This window comes from Octopus bimaculoides, chromosome 6 (genome assembly GCF_046866305.1).
Source record: "Octopus bimaculoides isolate indiv1 chromosome 6, ASM4686630v1, whole genome shotgun sequence".
NCBI classification, from domain to species: domain Eukaryota; kingdom Metazoa; phylum Mollusca; class Cephalopoda; order Octopoda; family Octopodidae; genus Octopus; species Octopus bimaculoides.
In genome coordinates, this window is record NC_142933.1 from 77,749,698 (window position 1) to 77,762,205 (window position 12,508).

Genomic DNA, 12,508 nt, shown 5'->3' on the forward strand with positions numbered 1-12,508 from the left:
CCTGAGCGCACCTCGCGAGCAGGCCCGGTTGACGGCACTTCCGTGCCGGTAGAGTTTATCTCGAACAGGTAGCGCACCTCGGTAGCACTGCCAGGCGAGGGACCTTTGGAAATTATCCATGGGCCCCGGCCCGAAAGTTCTCCCGAACAAACTGTTTAACTGATTATCTTCGACGCCTAGAGTTTCCCCGAGAACGTCGTCGCACTTTTCCTCCACTAACCCTCTATAGAACGCTAAAGTGGAGCTACTACCGATCGCACTGCCCGCCTAACTGAGGGTGGTGAGGGCTTGGTGGCACTCGAGGTGCCAAGCGCCCTTTCTCGGTCTACGTTTGATCCAGGATTGCAGCTCTGTTAAAGAAACGAGCTGCGGAAAATCGCGTCTGACGAACGGCAACCACACCTGTTCACGGTCCAGGAAACGCTTGAGATGTCGTAGTCTGAGCGCATGTTTGCGCATCAGCAACCACGGCATGCCAAAGCCTCCGTTCAGCGGCTGTTGACAGCAGATGGAGCGCCTGACCAGTGGTACCTGAACCCTTCCACAAAAAGCTGAAGAGCAAGCGTACTATCTTGGTTAACCAGCGGTCGGAACAAGGGACGACGGTCAAGCGGTAATAGATGACGGATGCGATGTACGCATTCGCCACCTATGTTCGACCTTTCAAGGAGAGCTTCTTCTCGGCCCACTCAATAATAATAATAATAGTAATAATAAGAAGAAGAAGAAAAAGAAGAAGAAGAAGAAGAAGAAGAAGAAGAAGAAGAAGAAGAAGAAGAAGAAGAAGGAGGAGGAGGAGGAGGAGGAGGAGAAGGAGGAGGAGAAGGGGGAGAAGGAGGAGAAGGAGGAGGAGGAGGAGGAGGAGGAGGAGAAGAAGAAGAAGAAGAAGAAGAAGAAGAAGAAGAAGAAGAAGAAGAAGAAGAAGAAGAAGGAGGAGGAGGAGGAGGAGGTCCTCTACGAATAATCGAAGTACTTCACCATCCAAGATCACCCTGAATTCCAAGGACGAGAGCCCTCTCCAACTTCTTTCTTCCGACTCATAGTTCTAGTACCATCCACTCTTGCCATTTTCGCAACTATCAGCCACCTTTTTATAAATTCACTGGAGGACAGCACCTCCCACTCCACCCAGAAGTTCCTTTTCAAGTTTCACTTTAAGAAGTCAATGAGGGCTTTACCAAAGAAGAATGTTTCTGTCCTCATTCCTTTCAGCCTCGTTCACCAGATAACCTTTTTCACCACAGCCGCCAGAGAAAGGAAAACTGCTTTGTCAGCCCGATTAAAGGAGGGGAAAATCATCATTATGGACTCGGCTGTCAGACTGATCCGTCCTACACGCGACAGCAGCTATTCGACATAACTCCACGAGTCAGCAATGCTCGGAGATTGAACGAGTGCAGGCAGAACGGTTTCGTTGCTCTGCGAACACCTCGGACAAGACCGCCTGACAGCACATCCGTGCCTATAGAGTATATCTCGGACCGGTAGCGCCCCACCTCCCTATAGCATTGTCAAGTCAAAGACATCTGGAAATTATCTATAACAGTCCTCGACCGTAAAATCCTCCGGAATAAACTTGCTAGTTCGTTTTCATCATCGCCTAGGGTCTCCCCGAGTACGTTGTTGCATCTTCCCGCTACTAATCATCGGTAAATATTTAAAGTGGAACATCCACCGATCCTATTGCCCAGTGAGCGCCCAGTCTCTGCCTAACCTTTACCCAGGACTTCAGCTCCGTCAAAAGGGAGAGCTGCGGAAAGGCGTGACTTTCAAACGGAGTCCACACACATTCATCTGCTACAAATCGCTACAGGTGGCGTGTCTGCGCATTAAAAGCCATGGCATGCCTAAGCCGCCACGCAAAAGAAGTTGGTAGCAGACAGACCGCCTGACCATTGGAACGCGTCCCTTCCACAAGAAAATAAACAGGATATACAGCAATTTAATCAAACAGTAACTTGGGCAAAGCACGACGGTCAGATGATAACTAATTACAGAGGCAATGTAGGCATTCGCCACCTCTGCCCGATCTTTCAAGGACAACTTCCTCTCTGCCCATTTCTGGGTAACAGTGATCATCCTGATCGTTACTTCTTCCAAGTTCTTATCCCCCCAGGAGTCGGGACCAAACCAGACCCCGAGCACTTTAACTGGTCCGTCAGTCCAGCGTCCGATAGCATTGATCTGCTTCTCCAGGTGCCCAGTCGCAATCCTACCGACTTGTTGGCATTAATTTTGGCCCGTGCAACCGATTCATATTCTTTTACAATGGAGCCAACTGTCTCCACTTCGGAAGCGTCCGACACCATGACGGTGACGTCGTCCGTGTATGCAGACACTGCCCTCCTGAGCCCAATTTTGAAAGGGAGGCTTCTTAACTGTTCCAACCTCCGTAGCAGTGGCTCGAGAGCCAACACATGCAGAAGAGGTGACAGCGGGCAGCCCTGACGGATCGAACGTGCGATACTAAACGGTTCCGATAGGTGGCCAATTCCTTTGACCACCGAGTAGGTGCCGCTGTGCGTTGCAGCAATCCATCTTCTGAAAACGGGTCCGAAACCGGCCACTTTAAGCACAGCTTCCAAGTAGCGATGGTCGACCCTATCGAAAACTTTCGACTGATCTAAATTGATCAGGGCCCTACCGAAGCCAGCTTTGGTCTCAGCGCTCTCTACGATGTATCGCATAAGGTGGAACTTGTCGTGGATAGACCTGCTCGGGATTGCGAACTTTTGTGCCTCCCCGACCAAACTACCAACGACAAGCGCCAGCCTTTTCGCTAACACCTTGGCCAAAAACTTAAACTCTGTGTTTAGCAGAGTTATGGGCCGAAAATTCCCTCGCACGTCCCCATTACCGGCGTCCTTTCTCAGCAGTGTTACTACACCTCGGCTAACAGCACTTAGTATTCTCCCGTTCTGCTGCCAGTTACTGTAGACATCTGCCAAGAGGCTGTCAAATCTGTCATGAAAACATAGAATTCGTAGGGCGGACCATCCAAACCGGGCGATTTGCGACTTGTGCAACTGCTCATCGCCTCTCGTATTTCAGAGTATGTAATCGGCATTCCACAGAATCTCACGTCCGTTACCGAGAGCCGTGGTAGACCGTCCGGGTACAAAGTAAAATTCACTACCGTCGTCGATTCATCACCCTCCCCAAACAGCCGCGCAAAGTGCTGCAGGAAAGCCGCACACATCTGCTCAGAATCGAGTAGCACACATCCGTCCTGATCCGTCAAAGATTTGATCGTGGCTGTTTCCATGTTGCGTCTCTACCATTCGGGCCCATCGGGCGACTTTAGTTCCTTCGTGTTTTAGCGCACGGGTCTTAGCTCCGATAACGCACCATTCGTGTTTTGCCTCGAAGAAATGGACAAGGGCCATATTCGCAGCTAACACGTCGGTCACGATGCCTTTGCTAATAGCTTCTTTTAGTTTGCTAACTAGTTCTCCCTCTAATCTATTTCTTTCTATTGTTAAATCTTTGCTAAAAGATATCGATTCTACTCTAATCCCTCTCTTCAGAACGATCTAACACCAGTTGTTGACGATAACCCACGTCAACTACCACTTAGCTAGTTCGCTAATCTGATCCCCGTAGTCTTTGCGAGCTGGTAAAGACGCATTCAGCTTCCAGTAACCGGGTCCCTGTCTACGCGTCCTATCTAAATCGACTGAGCATATCACAAATTTGTGATCTGTGTAGCCGACCAATTTAAACTGTGGACAACTTGTGTTATCCCTATCCTCTGACCTTACAAATACTCTATCTAAATACGATCTCGATGACTGATGTGATTGCTCCATGTCAACACCGGCACATCAAGGAAATCCAGTCGGTAACTGTCATAAAGCTGGAAAGTTATGAGCAGGTTTTTGAGGCTTATACACCCCCTTCTATTATGTACTAAACCCACACAGTATTTCTGTGAATCAGGAATACTATTCCAATATCCCACGAGTACTAAAGTACGAGACGTTCCCAAGAATGTTTCTAGATACCTGAAGAACTGTTGCTGTTTATGAAATTGTTGATCTTGTTCTTGTTTTTTGGTGGAGTGGTTGGGAATTGTGTTGCAACTCTAGTTTCAGAATAAGTTTTTGTTGATTTCTTAGAGTAGGATTGCGTACTCTCCTCCTCTTTTCCCTACCCACTTTTGTCACTGCGATCCACTAATCGTTCAGCTCTTCTTTCTCCATGTTATTGCAGTTGATGCTAGTTTGGGAGGAAGGGTATTCAAGAGAAACCTGCTTTTCCGTGGAAACCGAGAGTAGACTCCTTCTTTGTCTTGGTTTGGGAGTGGGTGTGGTCGTGAGTATGGGAGTAGCAGTAGGAGTCTTGATCATTTGCTTATGATTTTGCACTTGTGGTGTTTGTAATGTTGGCAGTAGTGGTACTTTATTTTTCCTTGTTTTAGGGCAGAAAGCCTTTAAGTGATTTACAGATCCACATGTGTTAGATCTTGGCTTTCTACCCTCCACGAACACTGACAGCTGTGTACCATTCGGGAGATCGATTAGATCTGGCAGCTGGACAAATATGGTCCTACTTGCATTGTAAGGTCAGTTCCATACCTATACCTAACCAGTTTTGCTTAGGTAGTTTCTTGACCTCCAATATTGTGACTTCGTTTTCTTCGTCTTCTTCTAAACCTGCCAAGACGACCGCCACTAACCAGGTAATGGATATTTCTGGCGGCACATTCAGCACCCTAATCGTGACAAGGCTTTGGCTACGATAGCTGGGGATTAAGAAAAAGTTGCCATTCCTCAAAGTGGTTGCGGAATTACATCTAGCTCTCTTTCGTTCCAAATCTCACCTCAATAGTTCCAAACTTCATTCCTCGGGTGATGGGGGTCTTTTGTTCCCACACGCTCTCAGGAGCATTTCCCACGTGCCGAGACTTGACTCCGATGCAAAGCTATGTTACCGTGTATCTTGCGATATTTTCTATGATGTCGGATAGAGGGTTTAGAGCTACCCTTCTCCCATCTCTTTTTACAATTTTTCTTGCTAATTTTAATTCTTCTTCGTCTATGTGTAAATTTCCCATATTTCTTGCCGCTGATGCAAAAGATGCAGAGGTGATATTTGCGTTTTTATGATTCATTTCTTTCGTATTGTTCCTGCTGTTATTGTTGTTGTTGTTGTTGTTGTTGTTGTTGTTGCTGCTGTCACTGCTGATGTTGTTGTTTTTGTTGTCGACACCGAAATTGTGAATGCCATACGCCCTCATTAAATAAATTAATGAATAGTAAGTAAGTAAATAAATAATAATAATCCCTTTTATTATAGGCACACGGTCACAAAGCCTGAAATTTTGGGGGAGGAGGCCAGTCGATTAAACTAGTACTTAATTTATTGACCCCGAAAGGATGAAAGGCAAAGTCAACCTCGACGGAATTTTGAATTCAGAACGTAGCAACGGGCGAAATAACGCTAGGCATTTCACCCAGCGTGCTAACGATTCTGCCAGCTCGCCGCCTTAATAATAATAATAATAATGATGATGATAATAATAATAATAATAATAATCTTTTAAAAGGATTGACATAACCCTTCAAAAAGATAAATAGACAATACGAAGAGAGATGGGCCTGGAGCTTTTAACATCTACTCTGCTCTCTCTTTTATGAACGGGGCATATTATACCCTCTTTTAGCATGTTGGGAAGTTTACCACATGCAAGGAAACTCTGAAAAAGTATCTGCAGTGGCTTTGCAAGAGCCTTTTTACATGTCTTTAAGAGAACAGCCGGGAGTCCATCTGGGCCTGTTGCTGAGTTTGATCTCATCTTGTCAATGGCCGATATTACATCCTCTTCTGTTATGTTGATGCAATCGATGGTTGCCTCTTTTCCAAATAGATTCATTGCATTGATAGACTCCTCAGGCTTGTTTATTTGCATATTTTCCAGTGGAGAAGTGAAAACACTTCGGAATTGTTTATTTAGTCTTCACTTGTCTTCTCCGGAATTCTGCAAAATTCTCTCCTTGAGGTGAATTAAATTAGGAGTTTAATTAATGATTATTTTTGTTTTTGCTTCTCTAAAATGAAGAGAAAAAAATGTACATTTTACAACCTGTGATTATCCAGTTGTTTTATTTATTATTCGAAAGATCTAAATCTTAAAATAATATATCTTCAGTGTTTATGTATATGAAATAGATTAAAGGGAAATTACTCTTAATAAATTAATTATTTCTTGCACGGATTATTGCCCTTGAAATAAGACGAACACAAAAATTGATTGCATTGTAAATAAAAACAGCTTTATTTGATTATTTAACTGTCTTTTTTTTGGGGGGGGGGGGGTAAAAAGAATTTAATCACCAAACATAAAGGTTCAGAACTGAGGAGTCGAACTTCACTTCAGAGAGTGTTGATGTAAGAAGGTAGTATCACCGACGAATATAAGATTTTTCGGCAAAAACGTCAGTTTAGGGCGGTGTCTAAATAGGTATTTATTACAAAGTGCCATAAGTTATTTGCAATATTTGAGTACACCAATAATTGAAAATTTACTCCCACTTTGTTGTCAGTTATATCCATTGCAACTCATGTAATTTGATATTCTATCATCTACGTTAGAAATTTACTTTATGTCTACATAATCTTAGTCATTATAAGCACAGGCATGGCTATAGGCGCCGGCGTGGTTGTGTGGTAAGAAGCTTGTTTCTCTGGGTACCGAGCCGCAAGCCCACTGATTTTTCCTGATTAATTGTCGTTCCTGAAACCGCCTCGTAGTCCCTGAGAGCGGTGCCGATCATTTCTGCGTTTATGATCCGACACCACTACGGTGACGTCGTCGGCATATGCCGGTACGCATCTCCCACGTCCTAGGTTACGTGGGATGCCTCTCGACGCTTCCAGTTTTTGTAGTAGTGGCTCGAGAGTCAGTACGTACAAGAGAGACGAGAGGGGACAACTTTACCGGACCGAACGCATGATGTTGAATGGCTCTGAGAGATGACCGTTCACTCTGACCACTAAACAGATATTGCTGTGCATTGCAGCGATCCAGCTTTTAAATACAGGCCTAAAACCAGCCGCCAGATATAGATGGTCGACTCTATCGAAAGCTTTAGACTGATCTAAATTGATCAGGGCCCCACCCGTGCCAGGTTCTTTAGCCACTTTGTCAATTTTCCTTTTTGGCTTGATAGGCTTCGAGGATTTTCAAGTTTTCCTCGACGTCTATCATCACTGCTGCATTTCGGTAAGGAATCTCTATTTCTGGCGGCACCTGCTGAATTATAGTTTTGGCCAGTCTCTGACTGCAGTAGTAAAGAACTAGCAAGAGTTCCTCGCTTTTGTAGGGATTCAGAGAGTGTTGTTTGCCTTCTTCTGCGGTGTGGAATCGAACGTCCACAATTCCACAGGCCCTTTCTTCTTTGTATATATTCTTTTAGATTCCAGACAGAATCCAAAGCTTGTTCTATTTGAGCCTATGTGGCTCTTTCCACCCTCCTTAACTTTAACCCGATTGTACGCTACGTCACTGTCTCAGGTAGGGTATTCAACTTTACAGCTAGTCCGTCTCTCTCAACTAGCTGCCTAGCATATTTAAATTCTTCTTCAGAAAATCGTATTCTCTGAAGAGACTGGGCTACTCCAGCGAAAGAAAGCTTTGAAGGCTGTTCCAAGCCGTTGTACCGGTTTGTGTCTCAGCGCCTTCCTTGTCTTTGTCATTGCTTCTGTTGCTTTTGTTGCTGTCATTGTTGGTTTTGTTGCTGTTGTGGTTGTTGATGGTGCTGCTAATGTTGTTTTTGTTGTTGTTGCTGTTGTTGTTATTTGTAGTTAACTCATCCACTGCCTCGCTCATGGAAGGGCTTTCACTGCTTACATTTTCGAAATTAATGTTTTCACTTCGAATAATGTTAAAAACAGAGCCTTTACTTTTCAAACGATCTTCTGAGTCATCCTTCTTGAAACAATGGGTTCCGTTGTCTTTTGTGTCCCTTTTTTCGAAAAAAAATTCGACTATCGTCTGTATTGTTTTTCAAATCGAAATTGGTTTCGTACGCATGCGCTTTTTCTCATTGGCGTTTGGTGGCGCTCTTCACATTCTGCCCTTCTCTCACATATGAGCGTCACCGTGTTTATTCTATTAATGTATACGTAATATAAAAACATTATTTATTAAATGAAACTATTCAAGGGAAGTTTCACTGTTGGTTTTAGCACAACCCAAACCACCCTCCCATTTCACTCTCACATGAAGAGATGTTTTTTTCAATATTTTTCTCCCATTAAACACATTTTATGGAAAGATGATACCGAAGTAACACGCGTGGTCCATTGGTGGAAGAAAAATAACAAAATAAATTGTAATCTAAATTTGTTACCCCCACCGTCGCTTTGAAACCGCGACCTGTTCACTGACAAAACTTCGTGCTGCATCACTTTTGAGCTTTCAAAGGGACGAAAATATTTTGACACAAATGAACTTTAAATATTGAAGTGAAACTAAGTGTTTCGTGTGATCTTGAATTGCTTACAAACATCTTCCATGCTGCAATTGTTTTTGTATCAGCACACGATCTCAGATCATATCACTTGCTATGCAAGTACATCTCCGTAATTTTTTTAAAATCACTGTGGACCTTCTCAATGACCTTCTCAAGCTCTCCAATATTTTAATTTCTGAACTGAAACAACCGGAGGCAGACAGTGGGGTTGCAAGCAATTCATAATTTCTCAAATTTTCTTTTTTATAGTATGTAAATGTATTTATGGGGACAAATATTGAAAAACATCAATATATGCGAGAGTGAAAGAAGGAGGGTTGCCTTTGGATGTGCTAGAAACAACAGTCAAATCGCCCTTAAATCACTCACTTTTCCCTCTGAAAATATTAACAATTTAAAAACAAAATTTTACCGAAAATGCTCTTTCCATGGTTTTGAAGTGCAAAGGTTCGTAGTGCGATGATGAGGGATGTGGGGTTCCTAGGAGAAGACATTCGTGCTGCGAATGATCCCCTTGAGTGAAATACTAGAGAAAACAAAGTTGGGGTATGATCTGGGAAGAGGTAAGGGAAAACTAAACCACTTATTATTTATGGACGACCTGAAGCTATTCTCAAAATCTAAGGTAGAACTGGACAACCTAGTTCAGTTTGTGCGGATTTTCTCCATTGATATTAAGATGAAGTTTGGACTCTCAAAATGTGTTACGACGATGATGAGACGAGGAACGTTTGCCAGGATAGAAGGTATATGGTTGCCTTGTGGTGAAATGATGAAGGGAACTCAACCCCACTCCAGCGATAAATACCTGGGAATACTTGAGGCCGATGGAATCAAACACCACGACAAGAAGGAAACGACAAAAAGAGAGCACATGCAACAAGTGAGAAAAATATTGGCATCAAAGCTGAATGTCAGAAACATAATTTCAGCAATAAGCTCGCGCGCAGTCGCAAGATTTTGGCATGGCGTTGGAATCCTGAAGTGGGCAGAGGAGAAGCTAAAAGAGATGAATAGGAAGTCAACAAAGCTCCTAACAATGCATGGAGCCTGTCATCCACGTGCAGACACTGATCGCCTATACATGAAGAGAGCAAATGGAGAAAGGAGATTGATAAGTTTGGAAGACAGCGTGCGTATGAAACTCGAGAGCTTCATGAGATACCTAACCCAAAGTAAGGAAACCTTGCTAGTGATAATTGGGAACGAGGGAGTATTGAGAGCATAGAAAAAAGGTAAAACAAGGGAAGATGTACAACAAGGGCACGAAGAAGAATTATGCAAGAAGGAACTACAATCAATTCCATGTGGCCACAACAGAAGTTGCTGGAAAAACTAGGTGGGAATGGCTGATGAAAGGCACCCTAAAAAAGAGACCGAGAGCACTATACTGGCCGCGCAGGACCAAGCTCTGGCCATGAACTTGAGGTTCTACCTGAGGAATGAGCATTGGAAACTGTGCGCAAAGTGGGGTCTAGGGAGAGGTAAGACGTGGTATGAGCACAGACCGCAGACAGTGACGGAGTCGGAGACTAGCAAAATCATCTGGGATTTTCCAATCCAAACAGATTAGGTGCTAAAGCATAACAAACCGGACCTAGTAGTGGTGGACAAGATGCACCACATATGCTATATAGTTGATGTTGCATGCTCCTTTGACCCACGAATATTCAAGGCAGAAGGCAAAATGATAGAAAAATACAACCCTCTTAAGTACGAAATTGCCCGGCTATGGAAAATGAAGAAGGTGAAGATAGTACTATTTGTTGTAGGGTTCTTGGAAACAGTATCAGAAGGCATCAAGAGGAACATAAAGGAAATTGGAAAAGAGTGCTTAGTAGAACTGTTGCCAATAGCTTGCCTCCTTGGCACGGCCAGAATAATCAGAAAAGTACTAGAACGAACAGCAAGGTACTATGTGCTACAGGTAGCAAGCCCGCTATGCATGCAAGACTCCAGGAGTTCCAACAAAACCTCTGGTAAAGAGAAAATAGTAATCCTTTCTGCTATAGGCACAAGGCCTGAAATTTTGGGAGAAGGGACTACATCGACTCCAGTATTTCATTGGTACTTAATTTATCGATCCCGAAAGGATGAAAGACAAAGTCGACTACGGCGGAATTTGAACTCAAAACGTTAAGGCGGATGAAATGCTGCTAAGCAGGTTGGCCGGCGTGCTAGAGTTTCTGCAAGCTCGCCGTCTGAATAATATAATGGAATGATAGAGTAAAAAGTATACATGGCATACATTAGAAGAAGGGTAGTACACATAGTATACGACACTAGAAAAAGAAGGAAGAAAAAAAGGTGATAGTGATGGGGTCCCCCTAATACAGGAGGATATCTAGAGATAATCAAAGAACACCACCATCTAAAATCACCCTAAATATTATCGACGAGAGCCCTCTTCAACTCCTTTCTTCCGACTCACAAGTCTACACTGAGACTGACACCATCCACTCTTGCCATTTTCACAAATTTCACCCACCTTTTCATAAATTCGATCAAGAACAGACTCTCCCTCTCCACCCTCACTTTCATTTTCAAGTGAAACTTGAAGAAGTCGATGAGGAAAAGAGGAAAGTTTCTGTCCTCATTCAATTCAGCCTCATCCACCAAATAACATCTCTCGCCACGGTCACCAGACAAAGAAAAACTTCCTTGCCTGCCCGATTAAGGGAGGGTGGCAGGGCAATCATCATCATGGACTCGACTGACAGACGGAGCAGGTCCTACACGCGACACCAGCTGTTCAATGGAACTCCACAAGTCAGCAATTCCCGGACACTGAACGATATAACGCCACAAATCAGCAATTCCTGGACACTGAACGAATGCACTGAACGGTTTCGTCGCTCTGCGATCAATTCAGACAAGCCTGTCTGACAGCACATCCGTGCCTGTAGAGTTTATCTCGAACCGGTAGCACCCCACGGTGACACTGCCAGGCCAAAGTCATATGGAAATTATCCATAATAGTACTTGACAGGAATGTCCTCCGGAATAGACTTGCCAGTTCGTCTTCGTCGACGTCTAGAGCCACCCCGAGGAGGTTGTCGTGCTTCCCCGCTACTAATCCTCTATAAATAGCTAAAGTGGAACATCCACCGATCCTATTGCCCGACAGGTAGACTACAGTGAGCGCCTGACGACATTGTAAGTACCAGGCGCCCAGTCTCGGCCTGTCCTTTACCTAGAACTGCAGGTCTGTCGAAGAGACGAGCTGTGGAAAAGCGTGTTTCACAAACGGAGCCTACAGACGTTCACCTTCTAGAAATCGTTGCAGGTGGTGTACCTTGAGTGCGTGTCTGTGCATTAAAAGCCACGGCATGCCTAAGTCGGCACGCAGAGGAAGTTGACAGCAGACTGACCACCTGACCATTGGAACATATCCTTTCCACAAGAAAATAAACAGGATACGCTCCAATCTAATCAAGTAGTAAATGGTGCAAGGCTCAACGGCCTGACGATAAATAATGACGAAGTCGATGTAGGCATTCGCCACCCCTGTCCGACCTTTCGGAGACAACGTCCTCTCTGCCCATTTCTGGATAAGACAAGAAAACCTGTTAGTCACTTCTTTCTAATTCTTATGCGCCTGGAGGTCTGGACCGAACCAGACTTCGAGCAGTTTTACTGGTCCGTCAGTCCAGCATCCGATGACACCGTCCGACGGCATCGTTCTGCCTCTCCAGGTGACCACTCACAATCCCACCGACTTGTAGGCGTTGACTTTGGCCCTTGCCACCGACTCATATTCTTTTACAATGGAGCCGACCGTCTCCACTTCTGAGGCTTTCCACACCATGACGGTGACGTCGTCCATGTAATCCGACACTGCCCTCCCGAGTACAATTTCGAAAGGGAGGCCTCTCAACTGTTCCACCTTCCGCAACAGTGGCTCGAGAGCCAACACAAACAGAAGAGGTAACAGCATCCCCACCGAAGCCAGCTTTAGTCCCAGCTCTGTCTACGATGTATCGCATAAGGTGAAGGTTGTCGTGAATAGATCTGATCGGCACTGCACACGT